Genomic DNA, 18,331 nt, shown 5'->3' with positions numbered 1-18,331 from the left:
GAAAATACTGTCAAATACAGTCAAATACAGTCAAATACAGGCAAGAAAAATATTTTTCAAATGTAAGCTTGACAGGTTATTTGAGAGGTTTCAGATACTAGGAATTGGGATAATGTGAACCTCTCTATATCAGGTTTCAGATACTAGGAATTGGGATAATGTGAACCTCTCTATATCAGGTTTTTTTCTACACCGCATCATGCACTTTTTGGCTCCCCCAAGGAGCCGGCCTAGTAAAAAGGGTCACTCAACAAGCCACACACTGAACCGAAAAAAAACGTTTACATTATAGCTAACGATATTCTTTCATCTATTTCTAGATACATGTAATATAATCTACTACATATTAACGTTAAAAAGAGCTGTTATTATATGTATTCCTCCCAAACAAACGTGAAAATGAATCCTCTACAAGCAGTGGACTCGATGATTAAAATCTCTACATAGACGGCTCCATAATTATACGTGTTAAAACAACTAGGTTTCTAGGTGTGCTTTTTTTCCCTTTAAAAAAAACAGAGGCTGGGCCTGGGTGGCCCACGAGAGGATAACATGTGGATGCTTTGCCTACCTCTGGGGTATGGCACACAGTGGGGCTCCATGCTGACATTTAGCCTAAAAACGAGTTTTCCTAATGTTTTAGATTGTTGTAAATTCTGATAGAGAATAAATAACCGGATTCAATGCTTTTTAAATTAGCTCAATATCTCGGTTGGGTCAAAATTTACAACCATTTGAAAAGCGCGCCTGAAAATAACCTGCCTGCACATGCCCAGAAACTCAATTTCACTGCCATTTTTGAGTCAGGCTGAGGTTCCTTTTGTTTTCAATGTTTTTCAACTTTTGATTGATTGAACATGGATATAAGCATTCTTAGTACTGTTTAAGAAGAAAAAACCATGATTTCGGTCAATTTTGGATTTTTGGTAGCTAAAATTAGAATATTTTTCAAAAATAGGCCTTAAAATTTCATTCGCTGACCACAAATGGGTGGTAAAGTTATAAATGGCCCCATATGGCCCGGGTTTCATTATGTTTTCTATGTTTTCCCATAATTTTTCTAGCAGAACCCAGAAGATTTGGCTTCGGAACGCTTCGGAAAAAAAATTATGACCCATTTTTGGTACGAGCCTGAGGCGTCAAAATAGCGCGAAAAATGAAAATTGATAGATTAAAAACTGATTTTTTCATTTATTTCATAGCTTTTTGGTGCACACTTCGATATTTTATGCTAATACCAGCAAAGTTCAATTGGAATAAGCAATATTTGGATGGAAAAATAGTGCATATGAGCCAAAAATAGCCAAAATCTGGCAATTTGAGCTCGGAAAATCCAGGGGCAACTCTGATTTCATAGGATTTTTCTTATGTTTTTGTCATATTGCATAGTTTTTATGGTTCTCCTTTCTGAAATACCCTTAAACAATCACATCAGCATGATTGATGACCATTTCCATACGAAAAAGCAGAAAAATGGGACAGAAACCGCTTAAAATTCGATGAAATCTTAAAACTGCTAGTCAAAAAAGATGCTTTTTGTGTGACAGAAAGTGCCAAATTTTCGAAAAAATTGATTTTTTGCCCAAAAAAGTAGTGAAAGTTGTCCAATTTCACTGAAATAAGTCATAATTGACGATTTAATCCAAATTGACACCACCAAGATGTGGCCAGAGGCATAAAAGGGCAAAAAAACCAAATGTCAGCATGCCCTTTACGCGAGCCCCACTGTGTGGCAGTCCTATGAGAGGATGCCGGAGGAATCAGAATGTGTAATGTAGGATGGTGGAACGTTGTAAGATGAGTTGTGTATGAACGCTTAAGTGGCAGCTGGGTGTGGAAGAGAAAGGTGAACTAAGACGATATGAGAGTAGGCAAATGTGCATGTGCTTGGATATTTATTGCTAAACGGAGTTTATTCCAGGAAGTCCCAATTTTGGGAAAAGTTTTCAATTACAGTAATCGATTTAAATCAATTTCATCAACAAAAGAATGTAGTTGGAATACAGGGGAGGGGTTCAAATTTCGATATACACATTTCGGCTTATATCATGTGCACCTCAGTATACCAGGTTTTACAATAAATTAATTCAAGTGTTGCAATTGGCAGAGCACAATACAGAGGTAACGGAAATTATCCACTGCTACCAATATTATATAATATGAAATATCAAAAATCAAATATATACACATCTACTCCATCATAGGGGCAGGGATGAGGTTATAAGAGACTTCTGATAGTGGTTTCTCATATTTGCTGTCCATTTTTTCCCTCTGTACCCTCGTAGAGCAATGAGTGTGGTTCTTAACATTGCGAATCTTATTCTTGTCCTCACATGTCTTACCACACCGCAATTACAGTAATACCCTGATCTACCATGGACTTTGGGGGAAGCAAAGACCTGCAGTAAATCAGGGTTTGCGGTAAATCAGGGTTTGCATTAACTATTAGAAGTTGTTAAAACTATTGTAAAAACCAATTGTATAAAACTATTAGAAATTAGACTATTAGAAATTAAACTAATTTCTTGTTGCCTCTGCATTACCATATCAAAACATGTGAATATCACGTTCAGATCAGATCAGATATTGCTCCTGTATCTCGAATCAACCCTTCTCAAACCCATTAGAACCCTGTCATAGGAAATTTCTATTATTTAGAGGAGCAAAGGCGTAATGTGAGAACATGGGTACGTGATTCGAGAAGCAGTAACGAATAGGAGCTTTCAAGCACACCTTGAACAGTGCTAATGAAATCACACTGTTTTGACTGACACTGCAAGGGAGTGACTGCTGTACGGGATCACGTACAAGTAAATAAAGCCAGACAATCCCTCTTCTCTAAACACTTTGAAATTGAAGGAAAAACTGTAGACAACTAGAAGAAATAATCAAGTATGACTCAGGGAGACCTTGAAAGTTACGGGGGAAAGGAATTGCCTGCGGTAAATCGGGATATAAATCGGGTTTTGGGGTAAATCAGGGTTTTACTGTATCTCTCAAACTCTATGTTTCGAATTCTCAGTTCATAGATCAAAGATTTCTTATAATGTGACATGTTGTAAAAAGAAAAAGGGATGCCATACCCATGACCTACTGTAATCAACGACATTTTAAGGAACTTTCAGGAAATCACATATGAACCATTGATTGAAATAAATTTTCGTGCACATACAGAATGAATGGTTAATAATTTAATATATATGTAGACCAAGCTCTGTACACGGGATGCTTCCTGGAAGAATCCAGTTCTTTTAGCGGGGCACCCTACCTAAAGCCAAATTGAGATATAATAATCATATTCCTAGGGAAATAATCAGAAATCGAATACCAATCAAATAATATGATATATAGGAGTAGTAACCATATTTACTATGCAAAATGCCCCAACCTCATAGTGTAAATTTATATAAAATTCAAATTCCATACCACCACTAAACCCCAACAATATATAGAACCCCTATATCACTATACTCCCTCTTTGAAACATCTGGCAGACTTGGCAAAGAGACACTCATTCTCACACCTAAACCATCAGACAGCTACATATACAGAGCAGGGACAATATGGAATACAGTACGACAAAATCTCATGCTAACTACATTCACCTGTTATAAGCCCAATCACCTCAAATCATCCATAAGAATCACCATCACTCACACTCAAAAGGAAGGAGATCCAAATGACTGGAACTTAGCCGTACTACTTCGGTAGTGCATATACTAAAATTGGAACGATACAGAGAAGATTAGCATGGCCCCTGCGCAAGGATGACACGCAAATTCGTGAAGCGTTCCAAATTTTATCCCTTGTAGCAAATCCACTAATGATCATATACCATTGAGAGTGTTTAGACAAATTTTACCTGCATTTATTGCTCCATTAACACATCTTGTAAATTTGAGTTTATCCAGTGGCATCATGCCAAACAGCTGCAAGGTTGCAAAAGTCACCCCAATCCATAAGGATGGTGATACTGAGAATCCTAGTAATTATCGACCAATCTCAATTTTACCGATTCTTGGAAAGTGCATCGAATTTTGTGTGAACTCCCAACTGACTCAATATCTTGATGAAAAGGGAATACTTTCAGAGCATCAATATGGTTTCCGTAAAGATCACTCTACAACTTATCTCATGTTAGATCTGTTTGATCGTATATTTACTGCTAAGAACAGTGCCAAGCATCCTGCAATTATCTTCCTGGACATCAGAAAGGCATTTGATACTGTTAACCATGATATTCTCATTCAAAAGCTGAAGCATTATGGAATAAAAGATACTGCATTGAGCTGGTTTAGGAGCTTCCTCACAGATAGATTACAGCAAACTAGAGTTGGGAGTAGGATAAGCAGTTTACATTCATTGAACTCTGGAGTGCCTCAAGGAAGTATATTAGGACCAATTCTATTCAGCATTTTTATCAATGACCTGCCTAATGCATGCCTATTTTCTAAACCTTATCTATTTGCTGATGACGGTGCATTATATTTTGACAATATATCTAGAGGAAACTATGGTAACATCAAACAAGAGTTGAAATTAGTTATCAGATGGCTTCAGGCTAATAAACTATCCCTGAATAATGAAAAAACAAAACTAATGATCCTTGACTCTAAGCCTAACCTTGATGCCATCCTTGTTGAAATTTGTGATGACCTTACTTTGGTAATCTGTGAAACTAAATCCCATAAGTACCTTGGACTTATAGTTGACAGCAGATTGACATTTAATGAACATATTGATAACATTAAGAAAAAGATATCCAAAAGAATTGGTGCTATGTATAGATCAAAAAAACTTCTCCCTCTTAAGTTCAGGAAGATGTTTGCTAATGCACTTATGTTGCCACATTTTGACTACTTAGACACCATCTGGTCAAGAACATATAAAAAACGACTAGGAGAGTTAGATATCATGTACAAAAAGGTTGCTAAAATAGCCCTAGATGTAAACATCAGAGAGAGGTCGGTTAATGTATACAAAAATATGGGATGGCTTCCTCTCCATTTGAGACGACAGGTTCATCTTAGCTCATATATGTACCGTATAATCAATGAAACATGTCCAAAGCATTTTATCCGGAAATTCTCGTATATTTCTGGTGGATCACGTGAGGCAGAAAACTGCAATCTTTATACTCCTAAATCAAGATCTCACAAGGAGTTTAACTATCTAGGAACTAAGGCCTGGAACATATTACCAAAGTCCCTTAGAGAATGTGACGACGTTAAGAAATTTTCTAAGTTATACAAAGAAACTCTTATGAACATGGTGCTAACTGATGAGAATTACCAAGGGGATAACTCTTACGATAAATTCATGATCCCACCCAACACTAGCCAATGTATCTAGGCAGTTATGTTATTTCGGTTAAGTTATCTCAGTACATAAGTGAATCCAATCTATCCCCTGCAATCAAAGTATTTCCATGCCTATTAAGCTATTACAGGAAATTAGGAACATCAGTGGAAAGGTGCACTGTCAATCATTATTGCTCCATACCTCCAGTCCTCCTGTTATGTGCAATTCTCACTGCTATGTATGCTCCTCATTTGTATCAATTATATTGATGCTACATTGTTATTGAATATGAAATAATTTTCAACCGTATTAATTTATTAACTTATTGTAAATAGCAAGTTTGACAAAGGGATTACGTTTATTTTACCCGGAGTTCGTTTAAGTTTAGTATTGTAAATAGTTAATTTGACGAAGGGAATACGTCTATTTTACCCTGAGTTATGTTTTAGTTCAATCTTGACACAATTTTAAAATTATAATTTAATTATTTTATAAATATTTATTGTCCATAACTAGGGTGGCCTGCTAACAGAACCATGATCTGCCTTGATTCATCCTTCAGCACAGAGAAAAGCTCCTTTTTTTATACATTATGATTACAGAGGATCTGATATTTAGATATATATTGCTGTGCTGTAAAAATTGACTTTATTTATTTATATTTATTTATTTAGCCTTAAACAGCGTTCGACAAAATTCAAAAACTTTAAAATTGACCTTGCCTAGATTACTTAAGCTTGAAAAAGCGGTAATATCTTAGCAAAATATAGCTTGCAGCAGCCCCATACCTTGTCATGAACATAATATCGAAACTACCTCTGTGATCACATCTTTCTCTGGGTGCAAAATGAATATTTTATATATTATATAATAGGTTTATTAGTTTTATAGAAATCTAAAAGTTCTATAGAAATTTATTATATATAAGGAATATAAACATTTTATTTGTGTGTTTTGTGTTATGCATTTGTATACCTATTTTAGAAGAGATTTTTATAGAATTTTAGAAGTGCAGTAGGGTCAGTTTCAGACGAATTAAGCATAAATGACATCATTGCCATGTCTGAAGTGGTTTGTAAATGGGCCATTGTTAGCCCCAAGCGTTTTGGTCCCTCATTCCTGCCACTCAGCATTGCCTACTGTAGAGTAGAAATTTTTCTAAGATAATAGAGAAACTGACCTTGTCTCACTAAATTCAACCACTTACCATAATAAAAATACTAACAACCAAATAAAGTTTTTTAAATAATTATATACAATCACCAAAAATATTTCCTCAAGTTTACTTCTAGCTAACTAATTCGTGGTTTAAGCTCTTATTTTATTTATGATTAAAGGAATGTAAAATAAAACTTTTCGTTTCATTGAAAACTTTTCGTTTCATTGAACAGTCAACACAACAGCCCAAGCAAAATTAAATAACTTCTTAGGTGATAGGTGATAGGCAATATGAAATTACACATCTTACTTTAACTTTATCCCGTCACCCATGGACTTATTAATTAACGGCTGGTGGTGGTGTCATCGTTTGTCGTACTCAAAACGTTTCGCGGTTGCGAATGCCGGTCCATCGAGGAAAATCTTTTTACTTTGTATTTTAACCATTATAAAGTGTGATTAGTCGGATATAGTACTGAGTTCAAACAGTCCCCGAAACGAAAAAGCAAACATTTGATTTTTGTTTCGGCGACTGAATCGTTGATGGGCCGGCAAATATTTGTTGTCGAGTAGTGTTGAATACTCATATTAACATGATTATTGATTTAATTTAGGAATTGTATATAAATATCTTTGACCAAGTTTAATTGTTAATGAGAATGCACCCCAGCACTGGGCGCGCGCGGCGGCTTTGATGTCAGCGGCTACAAGCTTGAAGCTAGGCAGCTGCAGAAAAAATGCCGCGCGCGTTCAGCGTGGGGCTTTTCGTTTTTGATTTTACAAATTACAAAGCAACTTTTAATGATTATTAAGGGGGCAGGGGGGGTCTTCATGGAAATTTTCTCAAAATCGACTTTTTAGTTGTTTCTGATAGAGAGGAGTGATATCTATCAGATGCTTTTAATCCGATAGAAAAATATTGTTCCTAGACGAAATTATCGCCGGTAAAAGGTCAGCGCTTGTGTGTAATTGTATTGCGCAATCGAGCGATTTTTGATCGCGTGCCCTGAAAATCGAGTCTAAACATCTATCTTCTCCTACATTTATTGAGCAATCACCCTCAAACTTTCAGGGTATGTTCTAAGGATCATTTAGAAGGGATTGTCCAGGCAAAATTTTGAGATAGGCCTTTAAACATTTTTTATTCGATTTTAAAAATCTTGGACCTCGAAAAATCATCAAAAAACCAGGTCCAAGATTTTCAAAATCAAATAAAAAATGTTTAAAGGCCTATCTCAAAATTTTGCCTGGACAATCTCTTCTAAATGATCCCTAGAACATATCCTGAAAGTTTGAGGGTGATTCCTCAAAAAATGTAGGAGGAGATAGATTTTTAGACTCGATTTTCAGGGCACGCGATCAAAAATCGCTCGCGCAATACAATTACACACAAGCGCTGACCTTCTACCGGCGATAATTTCTGCTAGGAGCAATATTTTTCTATCGGATTAAAAGCATCTGATAGATATCACTCCCATCTATCAGAAACAACTAAAAAGTCGATTTTGAGAAAATTTCCATGAAGACCCCCCCTGCCCCCTTAATGGAATTGTCGGATGTTTATTAGTTCGGTATGTATTGATTCTTCTGTGGAAAATAAAAATTGTATTTTACTTCAAAAATTGTATTTTACTTCTTATATACTGTCATACTACAAATTAATTAAACATTTGAAATCTGTTAACCAGAGAATAAATTTCTAAACCTAATGCAAGTGAAATAATTTAGATGCAATAATGAATGCCTAATATGAGTATCATCTGTCAATGTCCTTGTAGAACAGTCTGTACAAGAGATATGAGTAACTAATATAGAAGGAAAAAAACAGGAAGTTGTCGTCTGTTGGAAAATAAATAAAATATCTAGTATATGAATTAGAATATAAAATAAAAATAAATAAATAAATAAATTAAAAGTGGTTTATAAAACTACCACTGTGCGAACCCCTTCTCCAGTTAAAACATGTCAGTCATGTGCAGAATCAATCAGAATGGTAAGGTGGTAAAAAAGGGAATATCCTTTCGACACTTCAATTATATATGCCTCAGATTTAAAAGAAATAGAAGATACTTAGTTATCGTCGACTATGATTGCAGTGTAAAATTTGTCATATGAATTGTCGACGGTATAATAAGGGTCTGTTGTTATAGATGAGAGTAGCTGTTTATTATACGAATCACTAAAGCTTTTAACATCGGGCAGATTTCGTAGATCTGTTGGAACATTATTCCAACATTTTGCCCCCAAGTATTGAAAGTTTTTATGTGATGTTGATCTATTAACATATAGGTTGCAGCTTTCGCCGCTCCTACTACCTCCTGATATGTAACTAAATTTGTTCATAAAGTTTGTAGGTCAATTGTCATGGATGATTCTAAACATATAATTTGACAGATGGAGTTATCGTCTAAGATGGAGTGGTAACCATTTCATGTCTCTATAAACATTAAGGCTGCTCTCTGTTTGTGGAACGTTGAGAGCTATTTTGGCTACCTTTTTGTACAGAGTGTCAAGTTCAGCAAGTTTTGTCTTGCCAGCTCTACAATAGATCGTGTCTAAATAATCGAATTGTGGCAACATGAGTGCATTGGCAAACATCTATACTATAATTTAAACTTGACGAAATTTCCCCGGCAACGGGGACATAGAAGAAAAAACACCGACAATCGACCTCAAAATGACCCTCTGGTGAAATCAAACCCAGCTCGCAAATGGAGTTGAAACCTCGCCATTTTTAGCAGGGTTGTAGAAAAAGGATAGGAATAGGGGGGGGGTGTCATGTCCGTCTATGTCCGCCTATGTCCTGTCCTTTTTGGATTCTATGAGACAACGGACGTGTTTTTTGGGACATTGGCGGACACGGACGGACATTGGCGGACTTGGACGGACATTGGCGGACTCGGACGGACATTGGCGGACTCGGACGGACATTGGCGGACCCGGACGGACATTGGCGGACTTGGATGGACATTGGTGGACATTAGCGGACATTGGTGGACATTAGCGGACAAACATTTTGAGGACTGAAGAGTACTGAAGAGTACTGAAGAGTACTGAGGAGGATGGCTGAGAAGGATGGCTGAGGAGGATGGCTGAGGAAGATGACTGAGGAGGATGACTGAGAGGGAGGAGAAGGATCAGGAAGACCCAGGAGGAGGAGGAAGACCCAGAAGGAGGACCTAGGAGGAGGAGGAGGAGAACTGAGGAGGATGACTCAGGAGGAGGAGGACTCAGGAGGAGGACTGAGGAGGACTGAGAAGGAGGAGGACTGAGGAGGATGGCTGAGGAGGATGGCTGAGGAGGATGATTGAGAGGGAGGAGGAGGAAGAGGAGGAAGAGGACTGAGGAGGGGGAGGAGAAGGACTGAGGAGGAGAAGGAGGACCCAGGAGGAGGAGGACCCAGGAGGAGGAGGACCCAGGAGGAGGACCCAGGAAAAGGCCCCAGGAGGAGGAGGACTGGGGAGGAGGAGAACTGTTGAGGACTGATGAGGAGGACTGAGGACGAGGAGGAAGAGTAGGAGGAGGACTGAGGAGGGGAGGAGGAAGAGGACTGGGGAGGATCAGGAAGACCCAGGAGGACCCAGGAGGAGGAGGAGGAGGAGGACGCAGGAGGAGGAGGAGGACTGAGGATGACTGAGGAGGACTGAGGAGGAGGACTGACGATGACTGAGAAGGAGGAGGACTGAGGAGTACTGAGGAGGATGGCTGAGGAGGATGGCTGGGAGGATGGGTGAGGAGGATGACTGAGGAGGATGACTGAGAGGGAGGAGGAGGAGGACTCAGGAGGAGGACTCAGAAGGAAGAGGAGGAGGACTCAGGAGGAGGACTCAGGAGGAGGACTTAGGAGAAATGAGAAGGAGGACTGAGGAGAACTGAGGAGGAGGAGGAGGAGGAGGACTGAATAGGAGGAGGAGAAGGAGGGGGACTGGGAGAGGACTGGGGAGGAGGAGGACTGATGAGAAGGATGAGGAGGAGGACCCAGGAGGAGGACTGAGGACCGAGGAGGAAGAGGAGGAGGATGAAGAGGAGGAGGACCCAGGAGGAGGAGGACTGAGGAGGAGGACTGATGAGGACTGAGGAGGACTGAGGAGGATGGCTGAGGAGGATGACTGAGAGGGAAGAGGAGGAGGAGGAGGAGGAGGACTGAGGAGGACTGAGAAGGAGGAGGAGGAGGAGGAGGACTGAATAGGAGGAGGAGGGGGACTGGGGGAGGACTGAGGAGGAGGATGGAGGACTGAGGAGAAGGATGAGGATCGGAGGAGGACTGAGGAGGACTGAGGACTGAGGAGGAAGAGGAAGAGGATGAAGAGGAGGAGAAGGACCCAGGAGGAGGACCCAGGAGGAGGAGGAGGACCCAGAAGGAGGACCTAGGAGGAGGAGGAGGAGAACTGAGGAGGATGACTCAGGAGGAGGAGGACTCAGGAGGAGGACTGAGGAGGACTGAGAAGGAGGAGGACTGAGGAGGATGGCTGAGGAGGATGACTGAGAGGGAAGAGGAGGAGGAGGAGGAGGAGGACTGAGGAGGACTGAGAAGGAGGAGGAGGAGGAGGAGGACTGAATAGGAGGAGGAGGGGGACTGGGGGAGGACTGAGGAGGAGGATGGAGGACTGAGGAGAAGGATGAGGATCGGAGGAGGACTGAGGAGGACTGAGGACTGAGGAGAAAGAGGAAGAGGATGAAGAGGAGGAGAAGGATCAGGAAGACCCAGGAGGAGGAGGAGGACCCAGAAGGAGGACCTAGGAGGAGGAGGAGGAGAACTGAGGAGGATGACTCAGGAGGAGGAGGACTCAGGAGGAGGACTGAGGAGGACTGAGAAGGAGGAGGACTGAGGAGGATGGCTGAGGAGGATGGCTGAGGAGGATGATTGAGAGGGAGGAGGAGGAGGAAGAGGAGGAAGAGGACTGAGGAGGGGGAGGAGAAGGACTGAGGAGGAGAAGGAGGACCCAGGAGGAGGAGGACCCAGGAGGAGGAGGACCCAGGAGGAGGACCCAGGAAAAGGCCCCAGGAGGAGGAGGACTGGGGAGGAGGAGAACTGTTGAGGACTGATGAGGAGGACTGAGGACGAGGAGGAAGAGTAGGAGGAGGACTGAGGAGGGGAGGAGGAAGAGGACTGGGGAGGATCAGGAAGACCCAGGAGGACCCAGGAGGAGGAGGAGGAGGAGGACGCAGGAGGAGGAGGAGGACTGAGGATGACTGAGGAGGACTGAGGAGGAGGACTGACGATGACTGAGAAGGAGGAGGACTGAGGAGTACTGACTTACTGAGGAGGATGGCTGAGGAGGATGGCTGGGAGGATGGGTGAGGAGGATGACTGAGGAGGATGACTGAGAGGGAGGAGGAGGAGGACTCAGGAGGAGGACTCAGAAGGAAGAGGAGGAGGACTCAGGAGGAGGACTCAGGAGGAGGACTTAGGAGAAATGAGAAGGAGGACTGAGGAGAACTGAGGAGGAGGAGGAGGAGGAGGACTGAATAGGAGGAGGAGAAGGAGGGGGACTGGGAGAGGACTGGGGAGGAGGAGGACTGATGAGAAGGATGAGGAGGAGGACCCAGGAGGAGGACTGAGGACCGAGGAGGAAGAGGAGGAGGATGAAGAGGAGGAGGACCCAGGAGGAGGAGGACTGAGGAGGAGGACTGATGAGGACTGAGGAGGACTGAGGAGGATGGCTGAGGAGGATGACTGAGAGGGAAGAGGAGGAGGAGGAGGAGGAGGACTGAGGAGGACTGAGAAGGAGGAGGAGGAGGAGGAGGACTGAATAGGAGGAGGAGGGGGACTGGGGGAGGACTGAGGAGGAGGATGGAGGACTGAGGAGAAGGATGAGGATCGGAGGAGGACTGAGGAGGACTGAGGACTGAGGAGGAAGAGGAAGAGGATGAAGAGGAGGAGAAGGACCCAGGAGGAGGACCCAGGAGGAGGAGGAGGACCCAGGAGGAGGAGGACTGTTGAGGACTGATGAGGAGGACTAAGGACGAGGAGGAGGAGTAGGAGGAGGACTGAGGAGGGGAGGAGGAAGAGGACTGAGGAAGATCAGGAAGACCCAGGGGGAGGAGGAGGAAGAGTAGGAGGAGGAAGCATCTAAATGTTATTTCCATTTTTGTCCATTTTTGTCCGTTTTTTTCCGCTCTATTTTTTGTCCGTTTTGAAAATATAGGGTACCGAACGGACAAAAAACATGATCCCCCTATAACAGCAAAAATTGAACATTTTATTTAGCAATTTATGTGTCCATTAATGTCCGCCTATGTCCGTCTATGACCGCCTATGTCCGCCTATGTCCGTCTATGTCCGCCTATGTCCGCCTATGTCCGCCTATGTCCGTCTATGTCCGCCTATGTCCTGTCCTTTTTGGATTCTATGAGACAAGCGGACATAGACGGACGTGACACCCCCCCCAATAGGCTATAGCATTCTTAGAATTTTGATTTAGGCTTTAGATTTTTTATAATTAGCGTCGGAAGTGAGGTAAAATAACCGTTAGAATAATGTCGTTATTTTAGCAAAGGTTTACTGCGCTGTTGCGTAGCAACGTTAAAATGCACGTGCGCGAGCAAGAACATCTTAACTACGCGCGTTGTTATGCTGTATGCTACGTCATAATTTCAAAACTAGCTCACATTTACGCTCACGCTATGACTTATATTCATAACTTTGGTTGTGATTGGTATTTTTTGATGCGGTAAAAAGTATCGTTTTGGGAATCCGAATACTAACAACGCTGTCGCCATTGTTAGATAAATTCCATTATGTCTACAGTATAACAGAGCTATATGATGAAGAGAAATTAAAACATAACTGATTTTTAAAATTTCCTCGAACAAAGCTTTCGACTAGCGGGTTTCTAGTAACAAATAATTTGAGCATGAATAAGAAGTTGTTACTTTGAAACGTCGTTTATCCTAACAGTGCAATATCATTTGTCGCAAATCAGAATAATCAGAAACTATTTGGAACTCCCAAAAACTGTCTATATCAACAAAATATTGAACAACCTTCTGTCGGGATGAAGATATAGTTTAAGATAAGGTTCAGCAGATCCCATCTTATCTCGAGGTATGAGTCCTTTAGCTGAGATTGCAGTCACCATCAACTGGTCACTCTCAAACTGTAACCGAATCTGCAAGGAGCACAGTTTTAAAATTTTGGTTAGAGTAACAGAACGTTTCGTTGAGTAGTTTTAACTCTAAAGTATATGAATTTATGTGCGGTTATTTAAAAAAGGATGCATCGGGATCTATTAGGATAGGCCAATACAACATATGCATTTTAAAATCGAATCATGTAATCAATAAATACCTAAAAGCAATTTTATACCAAAATATTACAAAAACGATTTTATTAACTTTAATGACTATTCCCAAATGACACGGAGAATGAAATTGGTGGCTTGTTTTAATTGATTCACGGCCAGCAAAATGTCATGAGAATGGGAAAAGCGAGCGACGGGGGAATTGACCCAAAGAAAGGTATCATAGAAAGAAAATAACAAAGGAACATTTAAAATTTGTAAAAGTATCTTAACATCCACAAATTCTTATCTCCAAAATGATATTTTCTAGCACAAAGAGGCTTTTACTGTGTATTGTTATCTATCTAGAAGAAAATAACAAAGGAACATTTAAAAGTTGTAAAGTTATCTTAACATCCACAGATTCTTATCTCCAAAATGATATTTTATAGCACAAAGAGGCTTTTACTGTCTATTGTTATCTTTATCGCCATTTAGCGCTCCCTACGTCAACAAATGTTTTTATTTCAAAATTCAAATAAACTTTACATCATGATATAAATATAAAACAAAGGCTTACAGTGGGCCGATGCTAAGGCGTAAACATTTTAAAAAAGCTGTGTTATGATTGGGCCGACCTTAAGACACGTGTACAGCGCGGAGATATCAACCATTTAACTGAAACAAAGCGATCTTCGTGATATAAAATAAAAATCATTTCAAGCTCTCTCACTAAATTTACGTTTCTTCAATTTAACGTGGTCACTGGCCATTTTAGTCACGCATGATTCCTCAACATTAAACACTGTTAAATGTTAAAATGTTAAAAAATTTTGATAGTTTCCAGTGCCCTATACTCCTATAGTATTCTGCAATTTTAAAAATTTAGGTCGCTCATATCACCTTCTCAATACTGTACTTTTTAGATTATGCCGAAGTTCAGCGTTATTAAAAACGTATCACTAATTTGCGAGAGAATTTTGTCATCCAAACTGTCACAAGGCTTCTTCATATCATAAATTTAAATGCTGAACAATGACCAATTTTATATTATTATCGGCCTGATCCATTTATTGTGGCACTGATACATGGCGAGTAAAATGCAAACGATCTATCATATTCATGATCTATCATGAATAGCATTGTAGCCTTATTAATATAATACCTAAGCGGTTTCCGAATTAGAACATTAATCTGTTTCATTGACCGAAGTTGATAACTAAGATTGTAAACTTCATACTTCACTGCTTTCAGACCCGAATGTAAAGTATTTTCGGAGATCAACAATGTCAGCTGACCATATAATTTTGATCCTTCTCACATTCGCTGTATTTTCAACTGGACAGCTAAGAACGGAACATGGATCATGGGGAAATGTCGTGACGTCAACTGAACGCTTCCTTGCCGCTGAACGCGGCACTGTCCCTACTAGGGTCCACAAATTGGGGGCGAGCAACTGCACTTTTACAAATTTCCAAGGTTTCCTGAAAGAAGAATGCATAATCGAAAATCATCGATACTTCAAATGTAGCCGGTCAGATAGATATTACAAAATTGTTTCAAAGCATTGTGAAGATGTGGCTTTCACTAAGATTTGTCCAAATGATGAAGCCTTCTACCAAGCTTGTGGCCTTACTAAGTGTATCCGTAGTATGACATCTGAAGATTTTGGAATAGAAAGGGCAGCTTGTGGGCAATTAATATGTCGTACGAAGAACCTATATATTCGCCCACAACTTTCTGCGCACATTCCTGACAAAGTCTTCACGGGGCCCCCCGGTTTTTGGAGTCATATTCGCTGCAACCAAGAACCTGACTGTCTGAATACTATTGATGGCGTCTCTGTTGATGAATACGGATGTGACTATCAAAAAGCGTCTGCTAACTTTACTTGCCTGTTAGGTTTCATGGGAACTTTGAATTATGATAAGGTATGTGATAATGTCTGCGATTGCAACGATTGCGATGATGAGGCGTCCTGCAATAACATGACCAGTGGAATTTTTTGTGTCGGTCGGTTTCAGAGAGTGAAAATGTACGTAAAGCCATATCAAATTTGTGACCATAAGCCTGACTGTCTTTCACGGATTGATGAGAATTTTTGTAAACAATACAACGAAACTTGTGAGTCAAATTCTTTGCCGTTTGCTTATACTGTTGCCACCCAGAAAAACGAGTTTCGACGAGTGCTCACTCCACGGTCGAAGTGCTCCATCTTAGAAACTGACAAAGCACAGATGGTTTGCAGTGACTTCAGAGACCAAATGAACTGCACATTCTCCACTATAAGTCCCTTGCTGTGCAATGTTGAGAACTACCCCACCACCATATCAGACCACGTGATATGCAAAACTAAAGATATACACGTTCGTCTCTGTGATGATGGTATAGAAAAAGAGTGTGTCAACGCAGAGTTCGAGTGCAAGATTCACAAACACAGGTTGTGTGACAATATCAAAGACTGTTTAAACGGTCGTGATGAGGATGATCTATTTTGTGAAGACATGATTGAAATCAACTGCGTAAGGAGGTGGTCGTATACTAAACGAATTTCTCTGATTCCACGCCAGTGGGTCCTTGATGGAGTTAGTGACTGCGTTAATAACATCGACGAAGCTCCTGAAAAGTGGAAGAAGGAGTGTGGCTTTGGGTTAAGGGATTACTATTCATCTGCTAAAAATCAAACCAGTTTCAACAGCAATTGCTCGTCAACTCAATTGAAATGTCCCTATCGACCTGAGATGATGGACTTGAATGGAATTTGTCTGAGTGAAAAACAAAATTGCGACTACAAAATTTGTAAGGCTGCGAGAAAAGACTACGAAATAATCAGCTCAGTGCCCTACAAAGTTGCTGACGGTAGCACAAAGCGGTTATTTCACTGTCTCCCTGGATTACACGACCTTGAGAATAAAAATGGAAACTGTTCGTCAACAAGACTGACATACCAAAAGAAGCTAGCTGGAGTTGACGATATCCACGTTATATTGTCAGAGCACTATGCTAAATATCACACTGATTGTAGAAATCTGTTTGGGGAACTGTATGTTTACGTTGCATGCGCTGACTTATGTGGTGACTACTCCACGTGCCCGTTGAAACCCTTGATTGTATCACCTAAAATTAAAAAATGCTATAACTATCCCAAAGATAAGTTGGTGATGTCATTGGCTGAAGATAACAAACTTGGGCTTGCTATTCAACGAAGTAGTTCACATATTAGCAAGGCAGTGTTTGCTTGCGACGACGGTCAATGCACTTCATTTGATGAAGTCTGCAATTTGGTGGTTAACTGTAAAGATGAATCTGATGAGAAATATTGTAGTAACAATTTCAAATGTTCCGTGTCAAAGGAGTACATTCCACTTTCTAGCAAGTGCAATGGAAAATTTGACTGCTACGACTTTTCAGATGAGTGCAATTCTGACTGCAGTAATCAAATTGTAATGTTTGATCACATAGCTTATCTGATTGTAGCCTTGGTGTTTGGGATAATTGCAACTTCTCTCAACTCAATCAATTTTATAAACGGACTCCGGGAGTATCCCTTCTTGAAGACGGAGACTGCTCGGGTGAACAAATGTTTTGTACTTTTGATAACTTTTGGAGATCTGCTTCAAGGAATCTTCTTGATAATGTTATCACTTGGTGACAAGTTCTTTAACAGGAGTGACTGCAGTTCTCAATTTGAGTGGACAACCAGCTCACTCTGCAAAATACTAGGGGTCATCTCTACTATTGGGTCCCTTTTATCCCTTTACTCGATGACAGTTCTGAGTGTAATCCGTGCCAAAAAAATCAGGTCAATGTTAACACCAAAAGAAGAAATGTCAACAACAACAATGCTCTTTCTTGCTTCGACCGTCTGTGCCATCATAACACTATCCACATTAGTTGCAACATTACCGTTGCTCATTGCAGAAGACTATTTCGTACAAAAACTTAACTATCACAAAAACAGGCTGTTCCTAGGAGCGCCAAACAAGCAGAAGCACATGGGAAATAATCTACGCTTACTATGGGAGAGTATTACACGAAGGTGAGTCTGATGCAATAATGTCCTGGGCTGCGATCAGGAATCTAGTCAAGGATATGTTTGCTAATGATGTGGTGACTGGAACAAACCTCGGTTTCTATGGTAGTAATGGATTCTGTTTATTCAGTTACTTCGTGCGAGAAGACGTTATCTACAAGTTCTATTCTATAACCATCCTGTTGACGAATCTCATTTGTGTGCTGTTAATCGGAGGATGTTATCTGTATGTAAATGTTTTGGCAACGAGAACGACAAGTGCTGTTAAAAGCAACGAAGCTTCAGCAAAAGCGGGAAGGAAACTGCAACGGAAGATAACCCTGATAGTAACGACTGACGTTTTAACGTGGCTACCTTTCATAATCGTGTGCGTTGTTAACTACACTGGACTTGTAGACACTTCCAGCTGGTACTTTATATTCTGCATCTTCTTCTTGCCTATCAACTCCATTATCAATCCCATAGGAATATACGACGATACAATCATGCATTGGTGTGGTATGGGACGAGCTGCCAAGGGGATTAAGTCTAAGTTTCACAGTCTAACGGTAGAGATGAGGAAGAAATTTGGTAAGTCTAAGATTCACGGCATTGCGGCAGAGATAATGAATAAAGT

The 18,331-nt window shown here is 40.7% G+C and overlaps 1 protein-coding gene and 1 non-coding gene across 2 annotated transcripts in view; one reads left to right on the top strand and one right to left on the bottom strand.

Moving 5' to 3' along the window:
* LOC134823488 (double-strand-break repair protein rad21 homolog A-like) overlaps positions 1 to 18,331 on the bottom strand; it is a 901,854-nt gene that overhangs the window by 14,735 nt on the left and 868,788 nt on the right. The window lies entirely within an intron of this gene.
* LOC134823792 (U6 spliceosomal RNA) lies at positions 3,697 to 3,802 on the top strand. The gene has a single exon (XR_010161324.1). It is a non-coding gene; the product is annotated as a U6 spliceosomal RNA (small nuclear RNA).

The sequence above is a fragment of the Bolinopsis microptera genome, chromosome 11 (assembly GCF_026151205.1).
Source record: "Bolinopsis microptera isolate Bmic1 chromosome 11, MBARI_Bmic_1.0, whole genome shotgun sequence".
NCBI classification, from domain to species: Eukaryota; Metazoa; Ctenophora; class Tentaculata; order Lobata; family Bolinopsidae; genus Bolinopsis; species Bolinopsis microptera.
The sequence above is the reverse complement of the archived record's forward strand: the minus strand, read 5'-3'. Positions and strand labels throughout refer to the sequence as shown.